At 36.6% G+C, this 24,716-nt stretch overlaps 1 pseudogene; it reads left to right on the top strand.

Annotated features, from left to right (window-relative positions):
- The first annotated feature begins 6,112 nt into the window (after nucleotides 1–6,112).
- Nucleotides 6,113–7,427, top strand: LOC130849711 (annexin A1-like; annotated as a pseudogene).
- The last annotated feature ends 17,289 nt before the right edge of the window (nucleotides 7,428–24,716 follow it).

The following is a 24,716-nucleotide window of genomic DNA, read 5'->3' as shown; positions in this document are numbered from 1 at the left end:
TTTGTGTAGTATAGATAATACCTAACAATCAGCTACTACAGAGCCAATTTAATTTACAGAAATCTTAGATGGATAAATTTACATGAATTTTTTTAAACACAATGCTTTACAAAACCATGTATAAAATAATCCCTTTTATTATACACTTTGTTTTCAGAAGCATATCATATAAATCCAGGTGCAATATAAGTTCTTTGATTCATTTATTACACATTAATAGAAGATGTCCAATAAATATTTGCTGGTGACAGGGGTAATTTTGAATGCATTCTGTGCCAAAGAAATCCCAGTGAGGTGTGGCTATTTCCTAAGGCATTGCATATCTGACTCCAGTTTTAAATAAGCAGTGGTTAGCTTTATTGAGGGGACTAGACAGAGTTCACTAGAGGAGTTGGTCAGAATTGGGAAGTGGAATATTGCTGGCTCTCAGCCCTGTTTCTAGTAACTACCCCACCCTGTTGTTCCCAAGAGAAACCATGTACACTTGATGGCTGAGCAGGTGGCATGAGCTGCAGTCACAAACAGCTCCTTTCCTGTAAGGGAGCGGTGCACTAGGTTTATGGATCCATGAGCTTTCCTGTGGGGAAGCCATTATGTCCAGTTAAAACTGTAGCGGAAAACATCCCATCTCTGTCACTTTCTCAGTAATTCTACTTGTGCATAGTCCAAAATCCCTCAGCACTGCTCCACTTCTCAATTCATTTGAGCACATGCACAGTCAGTTTCTATGCTGAAAGATAGTGTGGGGACATCTAAAAGTTATTTAGTTTGTCTGTGCTATTTAGATGTGGCTGTGGATTTAGTCCACCTGCAAGTTAATGTTGGGGAAAGGAAGCAGATTGAGATTCAATGGGCTGCCTTCCCTATTTTTCATATGTTTACTTCCTCTGCTTCCCTAATGAACTCCATAGCTTTGGAATTCCAAACCATTAAATGGAATTAAGACACATTATTTAGAGCCAAAAGGTTATAATCAACTCCCTTCCAACAATCAACCAATATCCTTTTGTTTACTTGAAATATAACAGGAAAACACTACCTCCTGGCTAAATGACTTGGGGAGTTATTTTCATAATTGCTTGTTGAATTTTCCTAATTAATCAGAAGTCTCTGGCACAAAGAGTTCAACTGTTGAGACATGAGACACAAGGCTGGCAGAAAATTTGTCAGCAGAAATTGTTTTTTATGCAATCTATGTGCTACCTGGCACAAAAAGTACTTTGTAAATCTTGATTATGATTACAACACAATGGTTAATTAGCTGGGCTTTTCTTTGTCTTTACAAACTTCTTTAGACTCTTTGACATTAATGAATTAAGGAGTGATAGTTTCCCTACTTTGTATGCAAAAAAAAAGAGTGAGTTTGCCTTGTTTTCCAAAGGATATCCATTGTGCTGACAGTATTCCATGGCGTGAGCCTCATGTTACTACAGCCAAAGTCTCAAGCTGGCCAAAGAAAACGCTGACCCTACTGGACTTGAGTAGGCCAAGGAGTTTTATGGTGAATGGAGAGTGACTGTAAAGTTAATCTCTTATTTATGTTACACTGTGATAATCTTGCCTAAGAGTTACAGCAGCCACAAAAGTCAGGAAGTTGAAAAGAACTAACAGTAAAAAGAAAAAATGTTTTTAGACCATCTTTTTTGTTTTGTTTTGTTTTGTTACTGGTGTAAACTTGATGGAGGGTTTGTTCAAAAAGTATTTTTTGTAAGTCTAACTAAATGTATATATTTTATAACAATGTATATTTAAATGGATACAATATAGGATGTTCTGTACTGTAAATTAAGAAAAAATGAATTTACACAACATAATTTTTTAAATTTAGATGAAATGAGAACCTAGATTGGGAAGCATTCAGAGCATCTCAGGAAAGATTTATGATTTAATTTTTTTAAAGACTTAAAGAAAGTTGACAAGGAGTAATTTTAAAAATGGTTTTGCAGTTTAAAGAAGTTCCTTTACAGAAATTGTCAGATAGTAAGAAAAAACATTTAAGCCTATTGTGAAATATTCAGTTTAGGTGAGAAATAATTTCCTGTGGTTATTTAGTCATTGAAATAAGTCACCAAAAGTAAGCTCTGAAACCTTTTTCTCCAGGGGTCTTTAAAACATGGTACATTTCATCTCTTCTGGACAGTGTTGTGTGTGAAGTTGGCTAATCACAATAAATGATTGCAAAAAGAATAGGAATTTTTCTGACTATGTTATGATTTTATTTCTTCAGAAATACTTAATATGGAAAAATGTTAATTAGATTCCAATAGAGTAACAGAAAACAAGCAAAGTGTAAAACTTTGATTGTTTCACAGAAAATAAATATCTCCCAGCATATATGTTGTTGCTGCAAGCTCTATAAAATTGTTAGCTTAGATTTTGGCTCTTTTGTTACATGAACCTAACAGTCCCTGAACTCATATTTGTAATCTCAAGCAATTATAGAACTTATTACATTTTTCCAAGATTAGTACTATTTCTTGTTGCTGAATAGGGATTGTTTATGAAAATTAGTGGTCATATATTATGCCAGAAAACACCCCAGAAAATAAAGTTAGATATTAACATTGCCATAGGACAATTTTTAGAATAATTTCATCAATCAGAAAAAACTTCACTAATGAATGAAGACAGGTTTAACTCCTATAGCATAATTTTATACTAATCTCAGGGATGTAATACAGTCTTCTGAAGGATTCATGTATCAATAGCTATGCCACTATTCCCAGTGAAAGAGATCAAAGCAACACACAGATGTATTGCTTATTTCTCTATACATCTCTGATATGTGAATATGTGTCACAAAGAAGATCTTGTCAGAACACTAAGAGGAAAGAGGGATAAAGAGAGAACTTAAGGCACACATGCCTGTAAGAGATGGAAAATTAGGAAATGACAACTGAACAGACAGAAAGGAGTCATCTCAGCAGTGTAAAGAGAGACAAAACATCACAGTGCCCCAAGAAACAAGTGAGGAGAAGTTTCAGTAAGGAAAGGATGCACACCTTAGTTAAGAGCTAAAAAGAAACCAAGAAGATGAGGACTAAGTCAGGCCATTAGATTTGACAGTGAACATATTATTGGTGACCTTGCTGATCAGAGACTGAAGTGGGTGGGAGAGGATGACAAATGAGGAATTAAAGAGAGCATGAATCTTGGTATTTTGCTGGATTTTTTACAGTTGGAGGTGAACAGTGGAAGAGTACACGACTTTAAGAATAAAATCATCCACTCCTCTTCAAGATTTAATATAAAACTTAACCTACCTTTTATTTCATTAGTCATAGCATGTGGGAGAGTGACATAGAGACCTTCCAGCAACTTGGTCAAAGCCAGAGGCAGGATGTATATATGTAGATTTGTGTTATGTGCATATATGTAAATACCAGACAGAAGTATATTTTAGAAATCCAATGATGATTTTGGCCTCTTCAGTTGACCTTTTTGAACATAATTTTGCTTCTATGCCTGCCCTATATGAGATAGAATGCCTTCTACAAGTATCCTGAAGTCCCACTTACAGTGGCTAAATAATAAGGAAATGTATTAACTTTTATATAACAGGACTTCAAGAGGTCAGGCAAATTTCCAGGATGGTTGATTCAATGCTCAGCAAGGTCATCAAAGACCAAGGTTCTTTCAGTCCTTGTGTCTGACACCCTCACTCTTAGCTTCCCCCTAAAGTGCAAGGAAACAGCCTGCAGCTGTTCTAGGTCTCTCTTCTGAATAGGAAAGTGTCAGGAGAAACATGAGGAATGAGTTTTCATGTGACTTTTTCCTAAGCCTTCTCATATCATTGGCAGGGTGGAGCAAACTGCCCATTCCTGAACTGGTCGTTAGTGAGGAGACTAGGGTTGACCTTAGAATAGTAAAAATTTGTGTACTTTAAAATAAGCAAGTTCCAGCTCATATACTTGTAAACTATTTCCTAGAGATGCTCACAATTTACACTTATAATAAATCATCTTCTAAGCAAAAAAGAAAGTGCTGACAACTCTAATGTGTATCCCTTAGGGCAATTAAATAGAGCTAGAGGATTATACTTAAGAATTAGTCATACAATCAGTTGATGTGAAATGCAAATAATTCTACTTATTTATGAATAAAAGATATATGAATAACTTGGATTGGTGGAAATCAGAGGTAACAAAATTTGATGTCCATCATTGGCTTTAAAGTTCTTCTTTACAAGTTTCTCATCCAAGTTTGTTATGGCAAAATTTATTTATTCATGTTGCTTTTCATGATTTTACTTTCCATTCTCTAAATCTCATGGAAGTATAAAGGAAAACAACTGGCTAAAGTTGAATAAATAGGTATCTGCAGTTTATAAAACAAAGTCCTGGAGAATTAAGTACTAACTAGAAAGATACATAAGCATACACAAATCCTTCAATAAGTAATGTACAGGGTCAAATTATTCTGATTTCCAACTCATTCAACTTTTCCTTTTGGCATATGTAAATATGTTATATATAAAGATTGCAGTGCTTAATCTTGTTTGCATGAACATTTATTTCAATTGAAGATAAAAATGTTTTTTTTTTGGTTTTGATTTTGGTTTTACCTCTGACCATTATAGTGTGAAAATTGAAGCAAGGAGTTAAAGAATTTTTTTTTTAAAAAGACATGTGTATTATTTTTCCTTTAAACAAATATTTGATAGCTTTATCTGCATATAAGAATCAATTATCCAGAGAATTAAATTAATTTCCAGGCTTTTGTTGCCCCTAGATCTTTGGTAGAGGTAGAGGAAAACATTCCCAATGAGGCCCAGAGAATTCCTACAAATTAATATCAAAAAATATATATGTATAAGTTCAAAATACAAGTATCACCAAGAATAAGGCCATATATGTGAAATAATTCTTTGACTCTTAGGGACTTCAGATATTGAAGCAGTCAAATACAGAGTATATAATAGCTGTGTGTTAGTTTTCTGATGCTGCTATAAAAAATAACCACAAAATTAGTATTTTGAAACAACACAAATGCTGGGGGTCAGGTGCCCTAAAATTAGGGCATTGGCAGGCACTTCAGGAGGTGAATCCACATTTTTGCCTTTCTCAGCTTCTAGAGACCACCTAAATTACTTGGGTCATGACCCTCTTTCCATCTTGAAAGCCAGTCATGTTATGTGTCTCTGATCCTTCTTTTATTGTCACATCTCTTTCTCTGACCTTCTTTCTGCCCCCCTTTCCCACTTTTAATGATCCTTGTGATCATATTGGGCCCACATAGATAATCAGGATAATTTCCCTATATGCTGATTAGCAATCTTAATTCCATCTGCAATTTTAATTCCCCTTTCCCTTGTACCCTAACATATTCACAGTTTCTGGTGATTAAAACATGGACACTATTCTACCTACTACAAGCTATATCATAAATTCTTAAGAAAATGAAATATGGAACCATAAATATGAGTAAGCAATACACAACCATTCATAATGGTCAGAAAGACTTCAAAAAAAAACAAGAGGGAATTTCTTGAAATGAAAAGTATAATTTTTGAAGTTAAAAACCATCTCCACAAACCAGTTTTTTAGACACAGCTGAATAAATAACTAGTGAACTGAAGATATAGCTGATGAAATTAACCAGAATTTAGTGCAGAAGGAAAAAATAGAAAATATAAAAAAGAAGTTAACATATATAGAAGATAGAATGAGAAGCTCCACAACATGTATAGTTGGAAGCCAAAGAGGAGAGAATAGAGATAATGGAGAGGAGGAAATATGTGAATAGCTAGTGGCTGAAAAGTTGCAAAATAAATGAAACACCTGAATTTGCAGATCTGGGAAACATAATGGATTTCTAGGAATATAAATAAAAAGAAACCCACATTTAAATGTGTTTTGGCAAAACTGCAGAACACCTGAAACAAAGAGAGGCTCTGAAAAGCATCAAGAGAATAAAGATCTGTCACCTAATAAGGACTGGAAATTAAATGGTTGGGAGAATTTTTAACAGCAAGTGCTGAACTATTGTAACTATAATAAAAAAATTTTTCCCTGAAAAATTATTTTTCAAAAATGAGTGAAATGAGGAACTGTTCTGAGAAGAATCTCTCTTTAGGTCTTTAGACGGAGGTTAAAAAAAATACCTTTCAAAAATGGCAATGGTATCTGAATTCTTGAAGCAGGCCTGGTTTATTGACAACAAAGAACAGGAATACATCAAAACTGTGAAAACATCCAAAGGTGGTCCTGGGTCAGCAGTGAGCCCCTATCCTACCTTCGATCCATCCTCAGATGTTGAGGCCTTGCATAAAGCAATCACAGTTAAAGGTGTGGATGAAGCAACCATCATTGAAATTCTAACTAAGAGAAACAATGCACAGCATCAGCATATCAAAGCAGCCTATCTCCAGGAAAAAGGAAAGCCCCTGGATGAAGCTCTGAAGAAAGCCCTCACAGGTCACCTTGAGGAAGTTGCTTTGGCTCCATTGAAAACTCCAGCCCAGTTTGATGCTGATGAGCTCCGTGCTACCATGAAGGGCCTTGGAACTGATGAAGACACTCTGAATGAAATTTTGGCATCAAGAACTAACAGAGAAATTAGAGAAATTAACAGAGTCTATAGAGAGGAACTGAAGAGAGATCTGGCTAAAGACATCACTGCAGACACATCTGGAGATTATGAAAAGGCTTTGCTTTCTCTTGCTAAGGGTGACCAATGTGAGGAGCTTGCCATAAATGATGACTTGGCTGATATGGATGCCAGGGCCTTATGTGAAGCAGGAGAAAGAAGAAAAGGGACAGGTGTGAATGTGTTCACTACCATTCTGACCACCAGAATCTATCCCCATCTTTGCAGAGTGTTTCAGAAGTATTCCAAGTACAGTAAGCATGACGTGAACAAAGTTCTGGACCTGGAGTTGAAAGGTGACATTGAGAAATGCCTCACAGTTATTGTGAAGTGTGCTACAAGCAAACCAATGTTCTTTGCTGAGAAACTTCATCAGGCCATGAAGGGCGTTGGAACTCGTCATCAGATACTGATCAGGATTATGGTTTCCCATTCTGAAATTGACATGAATGACATCAAAGCATGCTATCAGAAGCAGTATGGCATTTCTCTCTGCCAAGCCATCCTGGATGAAACTAAGGGAGATTATGAAAAAAATCCTGGTAGCTCTCTGTGGAGGAAACTAAACATTCCATTGGTGATCTCAAGCTTTTTGATCAGAAGACTTTTTAATTATATCTTTTCATTCCATATCATAGAGTTGAATAGGAAAGTTTCTTCAACAGGAATATAGTTTAGTAACTCCTTCCTGGAAAATATAGCTTATAAATCATTTTTTGTATTGCAACTTTATATAATAGAGATAAGTTTTTAAAAATATATATTTACTCCAAACTATAAAACCTCATAAAGAGGTTGTTCTAATAACATTGCCTGAGAAAAATGTGTATGTCACAGAAAATAAAATGATTTTACAGGAAAAAAAAATAAGTGAAATGAGTCTTTTTCAGATAAACAAAACCAGAGAGTGCTTACCACTAACAATTCTTTACTTAAGGAACTTCTAAAGATGTAGTTCAGCAAAACAAGATTATCACAGAGGGACAATCTAAGATAAAAAAAATTAGTGAAACGATGGCAGACATGTATCTTGATCTAAAAAATAGTCTGTTTAAAGTAATAAAAATTATGTCTAGTTATTTATACTTTTATTTAAAAGGTCAATTCTAAAATACTGGGCAAACGTAAAATAAGTCAGAAGTAGGAATAAGCAGTGTTACTGTATTCTTACAGCTTGATGAGATTTTGGCAGGATTTCATATATCTTTAGACATATTAAATTAGTTCTGAATGGCAAAACTTTCTATAAAAAATAAGGTAAAAGTAATATAATACAAATGCTAACATTGTAGAAAGAAAAATGAAATGAGAGAACTCAACAAATTAATTAAAAAAGGGAGAAAAAAGAAAAGGAGTGTTAAAAAGTGGAACAATTCTTAAAAATGGAATGGTAGAAATAAGCCTAAATATGTCAATAATCACAGTAAATCAATAAACTCCTTAATTAAGAGACATTATTGGATTGAGTTTTAAAATACAGCTATCTGGTATTTATCCTTAGTATAAGAACCTAGGAAGGCTAAAAAAAATGACACAATTAGACTGTACTTTCTATCTGTCATCTATCTATCTATATCATCTATCATCTATATATCTGTCTATCAATATGCATTTATTGTTACATAAGAAATTACCTTGAAATTTAATGGCTTAAAATGAACAAGCATTATTTCACATTTTCTATAAATCAGGAATTCAGAAGTAGTTTAACTGCATGTTTCTGACTCAGGGTCTCCCAACAGATTGAAGTCAAGATGTAGGATGGACCTGCAGTTATCTCAAGGCTTGACCAGGGCTGAAGGACTTCTTATAGGCCTGGTACCCTCACAACATGACATCTGGCTTCCCTCAGAGTAGGTGATCCAAGAAGCCATGGTGGCTTTGTAGCCTGGGCCTAAAACCACACACTGCCATTTATACAGCATCCTAGTGATAATGCAGGTCAGCCCTATTCATTATGAGAGGGAAATGTTCAAGGATGTGATTATGAGAAGTTGGAGACCATTGGGGCCCACTGTGAAGGCTGGCTACAATACAAATGTATCAAAGGAATACAATCAAAAGAAAAATGAGGCTACCTAGGTTCATACCTGACAAAATTGACTTTAAAATAAAATCATTGTTAAAGATGAGCAAATATCATTAAATAATGATAAAAATCCTTTTTAATTTTTGTATCTTAAAATGTATTTTTTAATTGAAGAATAGTTGATTTGCAATGTTGTGTTAATTACTGCTGTACAACAAAGTGACTCAGTTATACATATACATAGACTCTTTAGCATATTCTCTTCCATTATGGTTTATCACAAGATATTGAATATCGTTCCCTGTGCTGTACAGTAAGACCTTGTTGTTTATCCATTCTATACATACCAGTTTGCACCTGATAAACCCATACTCCCAATCCTTCCCGCCCCAATACCCACCCAAATGGCAACTATCAGTCTGTTCTCTATGTCCCTCATTCTGTTTCTGTTTCATAGATAGGTTCATTTGTATCATATTTTCCTTTTTTCTTTTTTTTTAAATTTTATTTATTTATTTATTATTTTTTGGGGGTACACCAAGTTCAATCATCTGTTTTGATACACATATCCCCGTATTCCCTCCCTCCCTTGACTCACCCCAACCCTCCCTCGAGTCCCCCCCACCCTCCCCGTCCCAGTCCTCTAAGGCATCTTCCATCCTCGAGTTCAACTCCCTTTGTTATACAACAACTTCCCACTGACTATTTTACAGTTGGTAGTATATATATCTGTGCTACTCTCTCACTTCGTCTCAGCTTCCACTTCTCCCCCGCCCCATCCCAAACTTCGAGTTTTCCAGTCCATTCTCTGTATCTGCATCCTTGTTCTTGTCACTGAGTTCATCAGTACCATTTTTAGATTCTGTATATGTGAGTTAGCATACAATATTTGTCCTTCTCTTTCTGAATTACTTCACTATGTATGACAGACTGTAGTTCTATCCACCTCATTACATATAGCTCCATCTCATCCCTTTTTATAGCTGAGTAATATTCCATTGTATATATATGCCACATCTTCTTGATCCATTCATTTGTTGATGGGCATTTAGGTTGCTTCCATGTCCTGGCTATTGTATATAGTGCTGCAATAAACATGATGGTACATGTTTCTTTTCGGATTATGGTTTTCTTTGGGTATATGCCCAGTAGTGGGATTACTGGATCATATGGTAGTTCTATTTGTAGTTTTTGAAGGAACCTCCAAACTGTTTCCCGTATTGGCTGTACCAACTTACATTCCCACCAACAGTGCAGGAGAGTTCCCTTTTCTCCACACCCTCTCCAACATTTGTGGTTTCCAGATTTTGTGATGATGGCCATTCTGATCGGTGTGAGGTGATACCTCATTGTGGCTTTGACTTGCATTTCTCTGATGATGAGTGATGTTGAGCATCTTTTCATGTGTTTGTTGGCCATCTGTATGTCTTCTTTGGAGAAATGTCTATTTAGGTCTTCTGCCCATTTGTGGATTGGGTTATTTGCTTTTTTGGTATTAAGCTGCTTGTATATTTGGGAGGTTAATGCTTTGTCCGCTGTTTCATAGGAAACTATTTTTTTCCCATTCTGAGGGTTGCCTTCAAGTCTTGTTTATGGTTTCTTTCACTGTGCAAAAGCTTTTAAGTTTCATGAGGTCCCATTTGTCTATTCTTGATTTTATTTCCATGATTCTAGGAGGTGGGTCAAAAAGGATCTTGCTTTGATGGATGTCATAGAGTGTTCTGCCTATGTTTTCCTCTAGGAGTTTGATAGTGTCTGGCCTTACATGTAGGTCTTTAATCCACTTGGAGTTTATTTTTGTGTATGGTGTGAGGAAGTGTTCTAATTTCATTCTTTTACATATAGCTGTCCAATTTTCCCAGCACCACTTATTGAAGAGGCTGTCTGTTTTCCATTGTATATTTGTGCCTCCTTTGTCAAAGATAAGGTGCCCATATGTGTTTGGGCTTACGTCTGAGTTCTCTATTCTGTTCCATTGATCTTCCTTTCTATTTTTGTGTCAGTACCATACTGTCTTGATCACTATGGCCTTGTAGTATAGTTTGAAGTCAGGAAGCCTGATTCCACCAACTCCATTGTTCCTTCTCAAGATTGCTTTGGCTATTCAGGGACTTTTGCGTTTCCATACAAATTGTAAGATTTCTTGCTCTAGTTCTGTGAAAAATGCCATTGGTAATTTGATGGGGATTGCATTGAATCTGTAAATTGCTTTGGGTAGTACAGTCATTTTCACGATGTTGATTCTTCCAATCCAGGAACATGGTATGTCCCTCCATCTGTTTGTGTCGTCTTTGATTTCTTTCATCAATGTCTTAAAGTTTTCTGCATACAGATCTTTGGCCTCCTTACACAGGTTTATTCCTGGGTATTTTATCCTTTTTGTTGCAGTGGTGAATGGGAGAGCTTCCTTAAATTCTCTTTCTGCTCTTCCGTTGTTAGTGTATAGGAATGCAAGAGATTTCTGCGCATTCATTTTGTATCCTGCTACTTTACTAAATTCATCAATGAGTGCTAGCAGTTTTCTGGTAGAGCCTTTAGGGTATTCTATGTATAATAAATATCATGTCATCTGCAAAGAGTGACAGTTTTACTTCTTCTTTTCCAATTTGTATTCATTTTATTTCTATTTCTTCTCTGATTGCTGTGGCTAAAACTTCCAAAACTATGTTGGATAATAATGGTGAGAGTGGACACCCTTGTCTTGTTCCTGTTCTTAGAGGGAATTCTTTCAGTTTTCCCCCATTTAGAATGATGTTGGCTTTTGGTTTCTCATATATGGCTTTTATTATGTTGAGGTAATTTCCCTCAATGCCCATTTTCTGGAGAGCTTTTATCATAAATGGATGTTGAACTTTGTCAAAAGCTTTTTCTGCGTCTAATGAGATGATCATATGGTTTTTATCCTTCAATTTGTTGATATGATATATCATATTGATTGATTTGCATATATTGAAGAATCCTTGCATCCCAGGGATAAACACCACTTGATCATGATGGATAATTTTTTTAATGTGCTGTTGGATTCTGTTAGCTAGTATTTTGTTGAGGATTTTTGCATCTATATTCATCAGTGATATTGGTCTGTAATTTTCTCTTTTTGTGCCATCTTTGCCTGGTTTTGGTATCAGGGTGATGGTGGCCTTGTGGAATGAGTTTGGGAGTGTTCCTCCTCCTGCTATATTTTGGAAGAGTTTGAGAAGGATGGGTGTTAGCTCTTCCCTAAATGTTTGATAGAATTTGCCTGTGAATCCACCTGGTCCTGGGCTTTTGTGTGTTGGGAGATTTTTAATCACTACCTCAATTTCCGTACTTGTGATTGATCTGTTCATAGTTTCTATTTCTTCCTGGTTCAGTCTTGGAAGATTGTATTTTTCTAAGAATTTATCCATTTCTTCCAAGTTATCCAATTGATTGGCATATAATTGCTTGTAGTAGTCTCTCATGATCTTTTGTATTTCTGCAGTGTCCATTGTTACTTCTCCTTTCTCATTTCTAATTCTGTTGATTTGCATCTTCTCCCTTTTTTTTTCTTGATGAGTCTGGCTAATGGTTTATCAATTTTGTTAATCTTCTCAAAGAACCAGCTGTTAGTTTTATTTATTTTTGCTATTGCTTCCTTCCTTTCTTTTTCATTTATTTCTGCTCTGATCTTTATGATTTCTTTCCTTCTGCTCACTTTGGAGTTTCTTTGGTCTTCGTTTTCTAATTGTTTTAGGTGTAAGGTTAGGTTGTTTATTTGATAGTTTTCTTGTTTTTTACGGTAGGACTGTATTGCTATAAACTTCCCTCTTAGAACTGCTTTTGCTGCGTCCCATAGGTTTTGGGTTGTTGTGTTTTCATTGTCATTTGTTTCTAGATATTTTTTGATTTCCTCTTTGATTTCTTTAGTGATTTCTTGGTTGTTTAATAGTGAATTGTTTAGCCTCCATGTGTTTGTATTTTTTACTTTTTTTTTTCCTGTAATTGATACCTAGTCTCATGGCATTGTGGTCTGAGGAGATGCTTGATATGATTTCAATTTTCTTGAATTTGCTGAGGTTTGATTTGTGACCCAAGATGTGATCTATCCTGGAAAATGTTCCATGTGCACTTGAGAAGAAGGTGTATTCTGTCCTTTTTTGATGGAATGTCCTATAAATATCAATTAAGTCAAGATGGTCCTATGTGTCATTTAAAGCTTGTGTGTCTTTATTTATTTTCTGTTTGGATGATCTGTCCATTGATGTAAGTGGGGTGTCAAGTCTTCCACTGTTATTGTGTTACTGTCAATGTCCCCTTTTATAGCTGTTAGCATTTGCCTTATGTATTGAGGTGCTCCTATGTTAGGGGCATAGATATTTACCATTGTGATATGTTCTTCTTGAATGGATCCCTTGATCATTATGTAGTGTCCTTCCTTGTCTCTTGTAATAGTCTTTTCTTTAAAGTCTAATTTGTCTGATTTGAGTATTGCTACTCCAGCTTTCTTTTGGCTTCCATTTGCATGGAATATCTTTTTCCATCCCTTTACTTTCAGTCTATATGTATCCCTTGGTCTGAAGTGGGTTTCTTGTAGGCAGCATATAGAAGGGTCTTGTTTTTGTATCCATTCAGCCAGTCTGTGTCTTTTGGTTGGAGCGTTTAATCCATTTACATTTAAAATGATTATTGACATGTGTGTTCCAAGTGCCATTTTCTGAATTGTTTTGGGTTTGTATTTGTAGGTGTTTTCCTTCTCTTGTGTTTCCTACTTAGAGAAGTTCCTTTAGCACTTGTTGTAAGCCTGGTTTGGTGGTGCTGAATTGTCTTAATTTTGCTTGTCTGTAAAGCTTTTGATTTTTCCATCAAATCTGAATGAGATTCTTGCTGGGTAGAGTATTCTTGGCTGTAGGTTTCTCTCTTTCAGGACTTTCAGGATATCCTGCCATTCCCTTCTGGCCTGCAGAGTTTCTGTAGAAAGGTCAGCTGTTATCCTTATGGGTTTACCCTTATATGTTGTTTGCTGCGTTTCTCTTGCTGCTTTTAATATTTTTTCTTTGTGTTGAATTGTCATTAGTTTGATTAATATGTGCCTTGGTGTATTTCTCCTTGGGTTTATTCTGTATGGGACTCTCTGTGCTTCTTGCACTTGGTGAATTATTTCCTTTCCCATGTTGGGGAAGTTTTCCACTATAACCTCTTCAAATATTTTCTCAGACCGTTTCTTGTTTTCTTCTTCTTCTGGGATGCCTATAATTCGAATGTTGGTATGTTTAATGTTATCACTGAGGTCTCTGAGACTGTCTTCTAATCTTTTTATTCTTTTTTTCTTTTTCCTGCTCTGTGGTGTGTATTTCCCCCATTCTATCTTCCAACTCACTTATTTGTTCTTCTGCCTCAGTCATTCTGCTGGTTAGAGCATCTAGAGTATTTTTAATTTCAGTTATTTTGTTATCCATTGCTGTTTGTTTTTCTGAGTTCTTATGAACTGTTTCTTGTACTTTCTCTATTTTGTTATCAAGATTTTGTATCATTTTTACTATCATTACCCTGAATTCTTTTTCATGCCTTTTTCCTATTTCCTCCTCATTTATTTGGTCTTGTGGGTTTTTTCCCTGCTCCTTTGCCTGCATGGTGTTTCTTTGTTTCCTCATGGTTGTCCGAAGTTTTGGGGTTGCTTGTCCTGGTGATAGAGGTCTTTATAGAAGACTGTCCAAGCCTCAGAGTAATGTCCAAGTGTTGGGTTAAACAAATACTAAGTCTAGGAAACACATACATGTATAAGACACGCAAGTACTGAATCCATTAGGACATAAGGCTCTGGAAAGACCTGACAGAACCCCAGTGTGCTATCAGATATTCAAAGAGAAACCCAACAGAAATTGACAACTGAAACAGAACAAATCAGAGAGAAAAGCAAAAGCGAAGAAACAACCAAATAACGCCTTACTCATACAAACACTAATCCAGGGGGATTTTGTAAGCTAGATTCAAATATAGAAAAGAGCTAGAGTACCACCAGAGAGAATGGAGATTCTTAGAATGAAATTAGACAATTGTACTAAGAACTAAGATAAAGACATAAACCTAATATTAAATACCAAGGTGATGCATCATCTGGAGAATAGAGCAAGGAGGCTGAGCAAATTGATAGTGTTGCTTATATGTATGTTAAGATAAAATAAATTAAAAATGGATAGAGGAAAGGGGAACAGAAGAGCATAGTGTGATTGGAAATATGCAAATAAGAAAGGAATAGAAATGTATAAAAGATAGGGATGAAAGGAAAGAATGAGAGATATATTGTCCACACTACCAAAAACTTAGCTAGAAATAGAAGTATATAAAAAGGCAAAAAAATAAAAATTTAATAAAAAATAGCATTTAAAAAATTATGTTATAAAACTTGTAGATCCCTTAGGACTAAGATCATAATTAATAAAGGAAAAAAAAAATCCAGAACTGATCCCAGAATTGACCAGTTCAATATGATTGATACTAATATTTCTGTTTCCTTAGAGTCTCAGCTGTAAGTGTCCTTCTACTCGCCTTGGGTTTTTTTTGCATTATTCTGTGGCCAGCAGAGCTTCATTTATTGTTCGTCTGTAAGTGTTGGTGTGTGGGGAGGGAGAGGGTACAATAGTGGCTCCTTTCCCTGGGAGTGAGTGAGCAGTGGCACACTGTTGTTCAGTCGGGCATGGAGGTGCCTGTTGCAGAGGGACTCCGGTGGCTCAGGTGTGAACAGAAAGTCTCAGAGTTGGGCCTCTCTCGGGTTTGTTTTTTTTTTTTTCTTGGCAGCCTCCCTCCTGCCGAGCTCCTAGGGGTTTTAATCTAGCCCTACCTGAGTGCCTGAGGGTACTTGTTATCCCTGAGTGCCTTAGGTGGCCCACAGGGCATCTCTCCACTGCCTGTTGCTGAGGTGCCGAAGGAGAGAGAGAGGCTATGCCCACTGCTCCTCCCCCCCGCCCGTGAGCCTGAAGCATCCAGCCGCCATCATGGCCAGGCAGCTCTTGGGGGCAGGAACTCCTCACTGCAGATCTCTTCCCTCCTGTCCTCTTGGTCCGTCACCTTACTGGCAACAATGTTTCTCACCCTGAACCAGCTCTGCAGTTCCCACGCTCCCACTCCTGGACCCTCTGTTCAGCTGTGAATCGCCGTCTCAGTCTGGGAATGCTGAGCTGCAGTGCGGACCCTCCGTGTGTTTCTCACTCCCTCCTGTCTCTGTATCATGTTTTAGATTCCACATATAAGTGATATTATAATGGTATTTGTCTTTCTCTTTCTGACTTACTTCACTCAGTATGATAACCTCTAGTTGCATCCATGTTGCTGAAAATGGCATTATTTCATTCTTTTTTATGGCTGGACAGTATTCCATTGTATACATGTACCACTTCTTCTTTATCCATCCGTCTGTTGATGGACATTTAGGTTGTTTCCATGTCTTGGCTATTGTAAATAGTGCTTCTATGAACATAGGGGTGTGTGTATCTTTTTGAATTATAATTTTTTCTGGATATGTGCCCAGGAGTGGGATTGGTGGGCCATATGGTAAGTCTATTTTTAGTTTTCTGAGGAACCTCCACACTGTTTTCCACACTGGCTGCACCAACTTACATTCCCACCAACAGTGTAGGAGGGTTCTGTTTTCTCCACACCCTCTCCAGCATTTGCTATTTCTAAACTTTTTAATGATGGCATTCTGACTGGCATGAAGTGGTATCTCATTGTAGTTTTACTTGCATTTCTCTAATAATTAGTGATGCTGAGCATTTTTTATGTGCCTATTGGCCATCTGTATGTCTTCTTTGGAGAAATGTCTATTTAGGTCTTCTGCCCATTTTTTGATTGGGTTGTTGGTTTTTTGTTATTGAGTTATATAAGCTATTTGTATATTTTGGAAAATAAACTCTTGTTGGTTGCATCATTTGGAAATACTTTCTCCCATAAAGGTTTAATTTATCAAGAATATCTAACAAGGGACTTCCCTGGTGGCATAATGATTAAGACTCCACCTGCCAGTGCAGGGGACATGGGTTCGATCTCTGGTCTGGGAAGATCCCACATGCTGTGGAGCAACTAAGCCCATGTGCCACAACTACTGAGCCTGCACACCAGATCCCACTAGTCACAACTACTGAGCCCACTTGCTGAAACTACTTAAGTCGGTGCACCAAGAGCCCATGCTCCACAAAAAAGAGAAGCCACCACACTGAGAAGCCCTTGAACCACAACAAAGAGTAGCCCCCACTCGCCACAACTAGAGAAAAACCCATGTGCAGCGATGAAGACTCAGCACTGCCAAAAATTGAAAAAAAAATTAAAAAAGAATATCTAACAAATCTAAAATCAGATTCCTGTGGGGAAAAATTAGTCTTAAGATATAAGAAGTAAGAACATATTGAACAAAATGGAAGAAATGTCAATCTACCAACAGCTAGAAATTTCAGCATATTTCACTCAATTATTGAAAGTTCAAATAGTCAAAAATTAATAAAGACAGAAAAGATCTGAATACAGGATTCGCAAATTTGATTTCTGCATGCAGTAATTAGAAAACACACTTATCTAATGTGTACATAAAGCATTTATAAGAATTAACCAGACATCAAAAAAAAATCTCTTTCTGGTTTTCTGCAACAAAGTCTCATTTTTCCTTCAGTGATTTTGTAAAAAAAATAAAATTTTCTTGAAAATATTTTAACTAAGGTAAATTAGAAGAAAAAAATTAAGTATTAACCAAAGATTAGGCCAAAATCAGGTCTAAGGTAATTTAAAAAATCATTTTTTATGACTTTGTTCTCTGGACACTATGCAATTAAAATACAATTAAAAAACAACAATAACAACACATATTTGTAATCTAAAAGCACATTCTTAAATACAGGCAGACCTCATTTTATTGTGCTTTGCTTTATTGTGCTTTGCAGATATTGCATTTTTTAAAAATTGAAGGGTATGGCCACCCTACTTTGAGCAGCAGGGCCATTTTTCCAACAGCATCTGCTTATTTCATGTCTCTGTGTCACATTTTGATAATCCTCCCAATATTTCAAACATTCTAACTCTCATTGTATTTGTCATGGTGATCTGTGATAAGTCATCTTTGATGTTACTATTGTAGTTGTTTTGGTTTGCCAAGAACCATGCTCATATAATAAGGTGAGCTTAAACAGTAAATGCTGTGTGTGTTCTGACTGTTCCACCAACCAGCTGTTCCATCTCTCTCTTTCTCCTCAGGCCACTCTATCTTGTGAGACACAACAATATTGAAATAAGGCCAATTAATAACTCTACAAAAGTTCAAGTGAAAGGAAAAGTGAATGTCTTTTAAATCAATAGCTAGAAATGGGTAAACTTGGTGAGGAAAGCAGGTTGAAAGCTGAGCTAGGCTAAAATCTAGGTCTCTTGTGCCAAACAGTCAAGTTGTGAATGCAAAAGAAAAGTTCTTGGAGGAAATTAAAAGTGCTACTCCAGTTAACACATGAATCATAAGAAAGTGAAACACCGTATTGCTGATATGGGGAAAGTTTGAGCATCCTGGATAGAAGATCAAACCAGGCACAACATTCCCTTAAGCCAAAGTCTAATCCAGGGCAAGGCCCTAACTCTCTTCAATTCTATGAAGGTTGAGAGAGGTGAACTGCCAAAGAAAAGTTTGAAGCTAGCAGAACTTGGTTCATGAGGCTTAAGGAAAAAAGCCAGCTTTATAACATAAAAGTACAAGATGAAGCAGCAGTTGCTGATGTAGAGGATGCAGCAAGTTATCCAGGTCTAGCTCAGATACAAATGAAAGTGGCTACACTAAGAAACAGATTTTTGGTGTAGATAAAACATCTTCCCATTGGAAGAAGATGCCATCTAGGACTTTCATAGCTAGAGAGGAGAAGACAATGCCTGGCTTCAAAGCTTCAATGAACAGGTGTGGCCTTTGGTACTCTATAGAGGGAAGAGTAGGAAGATGCTGAGGTCACCTCCTCCACGAGCATGCCAAAACTAAATTATTTACAGAACAACTATATCTGAGAATGACCCAAACACTAAGATAAAAGATTTTCCTCAACTTAAAGTTGTGAAGGAGGAACTACAATGAGAAGGGTATGAGGGGTAGAGATGCAGTACAATAAAGAACAACACTTCCAAGTGGGCAACATATAAACAGAGGGATAATCATAAGGAGGGAGGGGTCTGAGCCCCACATCTGGCTCTCCTTCCAGGGAGTCCTGCATCAGGAAGATGAGTCTGCAGAATATCTGGCTTTAAAGGCCAGAGGGGCTTGTGTATGAGGAGCCACAGGGGTATGGGAAACAGAGACGTTGCTCTTAAGGTGTTCATACAAAAATCTCACATACTCTGAGACAGGAGTAGAGACAGAAATGTGAAAGGAGTCTGGGTCAGACTCAATGTTGATTTTGGAGAGCCTCACTGAGAGGAAAGAGGTGATTACGACTTTCCATGGGAACATGAAAGCTGGTTGCAGGTATTTTGGGAAGCTGGTCCTACCACAAGGAACTGTTGCTGGCAAGTGCAATTTTGGATTCCTCTCTCTTAGGCTATTAGTGCTGGGAGCTTACCTACCAATCATCTGGTTGGTACCAGTCCTAAGGCCACACTAGGCTAAATAGCCAGCTGCACTATTTCATGGCCCTGACCACCAATGGGCTGGAACCAACTCCATGCCACCCCAGGCTGTACATCTAGCCATGCTGGGACCCAACCTGCTCACAGGTGGGCTGGCAGTCACTGCAAGAGGAAGGACCTAGAAGTCAACAGAGCCAGGGGCCAGACCCACCAACCACTACTCCCAGTAGTCAGCACTGCCACAACAGAAGAGCCCACACAGCCTCCATAGGGGATACCTCTAGAGCATAAAACTCTGATGACAAGAGGGTAGTGTGCTGCTGGACCCTATAGGGGATGTCTCCTATTATATAAGTTCACTGCTCCAAGATTGGGAGATATAACCAAACTACCTTATACATTGAAATAAACACAGAAACTTAGGAAAAATGTGGAGATGGAGGAATATGTTCCAAACACAAGAATAAGGCAAAACTCTAGAAGAAGAACCAAACTAAGTGGAGATAAATTATCTACCTGATGAGTACAAGGAAATGATCATAAAGATGCTCAACAAACTTGGGAGAAGAATGGATGAACAAAGGGAGGATTTTAACAAAGAATTAGAAAATATAACGAAGAACCAAACAGAGCTGAAGAATGCAATAACTGAAACTTAAAAAACAAACAAAAAACATTTACACTAGAAGGACTCAAGAGTAGGTTACATTATACAGAAGAATGAATCAGCAAACTGGAAGACAGAATTGTAGAAATTACTCAAGCTGAACAGAAAATAGAAAAAAATAATTTTAAAAAATGAGTAAAATTTGAGACCTCTAAGACAACAGCAAGCATCTAACATTCACATTATAGGGATCCCAAAAGGAGAAGTCAGATGGAAAGGGGTAGAGAATTTATCTTAAGAAATAAAAGCTGAAAACTTCCCTAAAAATTGGAAAAAGAGACAGACATCCAAGTCCAGGAAACATAGAGAGTTTCAAACAAACTGAACACAAAGAAGTCCACATAAAGACACATTGTAATTAAAAAGTAAAAATAAATATAAAAAGAGAATGTTTAAAGCAGTAAGAGAAAAGCAACAGTTATGTACAAGGGAAATCTCATAAGATTATCAGCTGACTTTTCAGCACAAACTTGCATGATATATTTAAAATGATGAAATTAAAAAACCTACAATGAAGTATATTCTACCTATAAGGCTCTCATTTAGGTTTGAAGGAGAAATAAAGAGCTTTACACACATGCAAAAGCTGCAAGAGTTCAGCACCACTAAACTGACCTTATAAGAAATAATAAAGGGACTTCTCTAAGAAGAAAAGACCATAACAAGAAATATGAAAATTACAAGATAAAATATCTCAATGGTAAAGGCAAGCATACAATAAAGGCAGAAGATCAACCATTTATAAAAAGCAAACACTTTGGGCTTCCTAGGTGGCGCAGTGGTTAAGAATCTGACTGCCAATGCAGGGGACATAGGTTCAATTCCTGCTCCAGAAAGATCCCAGTTTAAAAAAAAAAAAAAAAAGCAAACACTTTGCTACCTAAAAGTAGTAAAATAACCTATATCCATAATAAGTAGTTAAGAGATACACAGAATAAAAGATGTAAAATAAGTCAAAAACATTACATGTGGCAAGCAGGAGTAAAAGTGCAGGGTTGTTAGAATGAGTTCAGCTTAAGAGATCATAAACTTAAGGTACTCACAGACACAGAGAACAATAGAATGGTAAAGAGAACCCAGAAATAAACCCACACTAATGTGTTCAATCCATTCAGGACAAAGGAGACAAGAATATACAATGAGGTATCTTCAATAAATGGTGTTGGGAAAGCAAAAGAATCAACCTAAACTACCTTTGCACACCATGTACAAAAAAAAACTCCAAATGGATTAAAGACATAAATGTGAGACCTGAAACCATAAAACTCCTAGAAGAAAACATGGGCATATTTTCTGACATGTCTTATGAATATTTTCTTGGATCTTCTCAAATAAGGGAAACAAAAGCAAAAATAAACAAATGGGACTACAACAGGCTAAAAAGATTTTGCACCGTGAAGCAAACTATCATCAAAATGAAAAGGCAGACTACTGAATAAGAGAAGATATTTGCAAATTTGCAAACCATACAGCTGATAAGTGAGTAATATCCAAAATATATTGATATATACATACATAAGATTTTACAGAAAAGCCCAAATGAACTTTTTGGTCAACTCAATACAAAGAATTCATACAATTCAACATTTAAAAGAAAAAAAACATAAAACAAATGAGCTGATTAAATAACAGGGAGAAGAGACATTTTTCCAAAGAAGACATACAGATGGCCAACAGACACCTGAAAAGACACTCAACATTGCTAATCGTCAGGGAAATGCAAAATGCAAATCAACCCACAGTGAGATATTACCTCTCACCTGTCAGAATGCCTATTATCTAAAAATACAATAAATAACAATTTTTTGGGAAGATTGGAGAAAAGGGAACCCTCATGCACTGTTAGTGGAATTGTAAATTGGTACAACCAATAGGGAAAGCAATATTGAGGTTCCTCAAAAAATTAAAAATAGAACTACCATATGACCCACCAATTCTACTTCTGGGTATTTTTCCAAAGAAAACAAAAATACTAATTTTAAAAGATATATGCACGCCTATGTTCATTGCAGCATTATTTACAATAGCCAAGATATGGAGGCAACCTGAGTGTCTATCGATAGATGGATGAATAAAGAAGACGTGGTATATATGCTACAATGGAATATTACTCAGCAATAAAAAATGAAATCTTGCCATTTGCAAAAACATGGATGACCTTGAGGGTATTATGCTCAGTGAAATAAGTCAGAGAAAGACAAATACTGTAGGATTTCACTTATATATGGAATCTAAGAAAATAAAGCAAATGAATAAACATGACACAGCAGAGACAGAGTCATAGATATAGAGAACAAACTTGTGGTTACCAGGGGGTAGAGGGCCAGGAGAATGAATGAAATTGGTGAGGTAGATTTAGAGTTACAAACTTCTAATTATAAACGAAGTCACAAGCATGCAATGTATAGTATAGCAAATAAAGATGATAATAGTGTAATAATTTTGCATGGTGACAGGTGATAACTAGACTCATTCTGGTGATCATTTTGTAATATATAAGAAGGTAGAATCACTGCATTATACAATTGAAACTAATGTAATATTGTGAGTCATTTATACTTCAGTTAAAAAAAAATTCCAAACAATGGAGGTAATTGCATCTATGGTCCATAAACCAACCAACTTACCAACCAACAATTAAACAAATAAATACAATAATAAGCAAACAAACAAAAAAGCTTCAAAGGACAGGCTGACTCTCTTGTTGCAGGTTAGTGTAACTGGTAACTTTCACTTGAAGCCAATGCTCATTTACCATTCTGAAAATCCTAAGGCCCTTAAAAACTGTGCTAAATCTATTCTGCCTGTCCTCTATAAGTGGATAAACAAAGCCTGGATGACAATATATCTGTTTACAGCATGGTTTACTGAATATTTTAAGTCCTTTATTGAGCTCTATCACTTGGGAAAAATAGATTCCTTGAAAAATATTACTACTCATTGACAATACCCCTGGTTACCCAAGAGCTCTGATGAAGATGTACAATGAGAGTAATGTGTTCATGCCTCTAACACAACGTCCATTCTATATTCCATGGATCAAGGAGTAATTTAAATTTTTTGAGTCTTTATTTAAGAAATAAGTTTCAGGACATCCCTGGTGGTGCAGTAGTTAAAAGTCTGCCTGCCAATGCAGGGGACACAGGTTTGATCCCTGATCCTGGAAGATCCCACATGCCACAGAGCAACTAAGCCCATGCACCACAACTACTGAGCCTGCACTCTAGAGCCCAAGAGCCACAACTACTGAACCCACATACCACAACTACTGAAGCACATGCCTAGAGCCCATGCTCTGCAACAAGAGAAGCCACCACAATGAGAAGCCTGAATACCACAATGAAGAGTTAAAAGATAAGAATTCATCAGACAAGGAAAGGAAGAATATTCTGGGCAGAGGGATTGAAAAAGCACAACTTTAAAAAAAAAAAGTTTCATAAGGCTAGAGCTGCCACAGATAGTGATTCCACTGATGAACCTGGGCAAAGTAAATTAAAAACCTGGAAAGGATTCACCGCTCTAGATGCCATTATGAATATATGTGATTCATGGGAAAAGGTCAAAATAACAACATTATCTCAAGTTGGAAAGAAGCTGATTTCAACCCTCATGGATGACATTGAGGGTTCAAGATTTCAATGCAGATGTGTTAGAAATAGCAAGAGAACTAGAATTAGAAGTGGAGCCTGGAGGTGTTAATGAATTGTCACAATCTCGTGATAAAACTGTAACTGGTGAGGAGCTGTGTCTTATGGATGAACAAAGAAAGTGGTTTATTGAGATGGAAACTTCTCCTGGTGAAGAGGCTGTACAGATTGTTGAAATGACAACAAAGGATTTAGAATACTACATAAACTTACTTGACAAACAGCAACAGGGTTTGAGAGAATTGACTCCAATTTTGAAAGAATTTTACTGTGGGTAAAATGCTCTCAAACAGTATTGTATGTTACAGAGAAATTGTTGCTGAAAGGAAGAGCCAATTGATGTGGCAAACTTCACTACTGTCTTATTTTAAGAAATTGCTCCAGCCACCCCCACCTTCAGCAAGTATCACCCTGATCAGTCAGCAGCCACCAACATCAAGGCAAGACCGTCCACCAGCATAAGGAAGATAACTCACTGAAGGTACAGATGATGTTAGCATTTTTTAGCAAAAGTATTTTAAATTAAGATATGTACATTCTTTAGACTTAATGCTATTTCACACTTAACAGACCACAGTATAGTGTAAACATAACCTTTATATTCACTGGGAAACCAAAAAGGTTGTGTGACTCACTTTACTGCAATACCTGCTTTATTGTGGTGGTCTGGAACTGAACCCACATCATCTCTGAGATATGCCTTTAATCTGTAGGTTATAAAGACACCATAATGGGGACTTTAATTCACACAGAAGTGAGCAATTATACAAATTATTTAATATCAAACACTGTAAATTGCTGTAAAAGCAGTATGTTGAAGTATAGTTTCTAGTTATAAGTGCTATATTCAAAGAAAAACAAAATTTCATCCAAAATGTAAAAACAGAACAACAGAATAAATCAAAGAATGTAAAAATTAGGAGACACTTTTTTTTTTCAGCTGCATTTGGTCTTCATTGCTGCACGAGGCCTTTCTCTAGTTGTGGTGAATGGGGGCTACTCTTCTTTATGACACACAGACTTCTTATTGTGGTGGCTCCTCTTGTTGCAGAGCATAGGCTCTAGGTACATGGGGTCAGTAGCTGCAGCTTGTGGGCTCAATAGTTGTGGCACATGGGCCCTTGAGCATGCAGACTTCAGTAGTTGTGGAGCATGGGCTTAGTAGTTGTGGCTCATGGGTTTCAGAACTCAGGCTCAGTAGTTATGGTGCATGGGCTTAGTTGTTCCATAGCATGTGGGATCTTCC

Source organism: Hippopotamus amphibius, chromosome 3, assembly GCF_030028045.1.
Source record: "Hippopotamus amphibius kiboko isolate mHipAmp2 chromosome 3, mHipAmp2.hap2, whole genome shotgun sequence".
Lineage (NCBI taxonomy): Eukaryota > Metazoa > Chordata > Mammalia > Artiodactyla > Hippopotamidae > Hippopotamus > Hippopotamus amphibius.
Note: the sequence above shows the minus strand (reverse complement) of the source record. Positions and strands in the feature narration are given on the sequence as shown.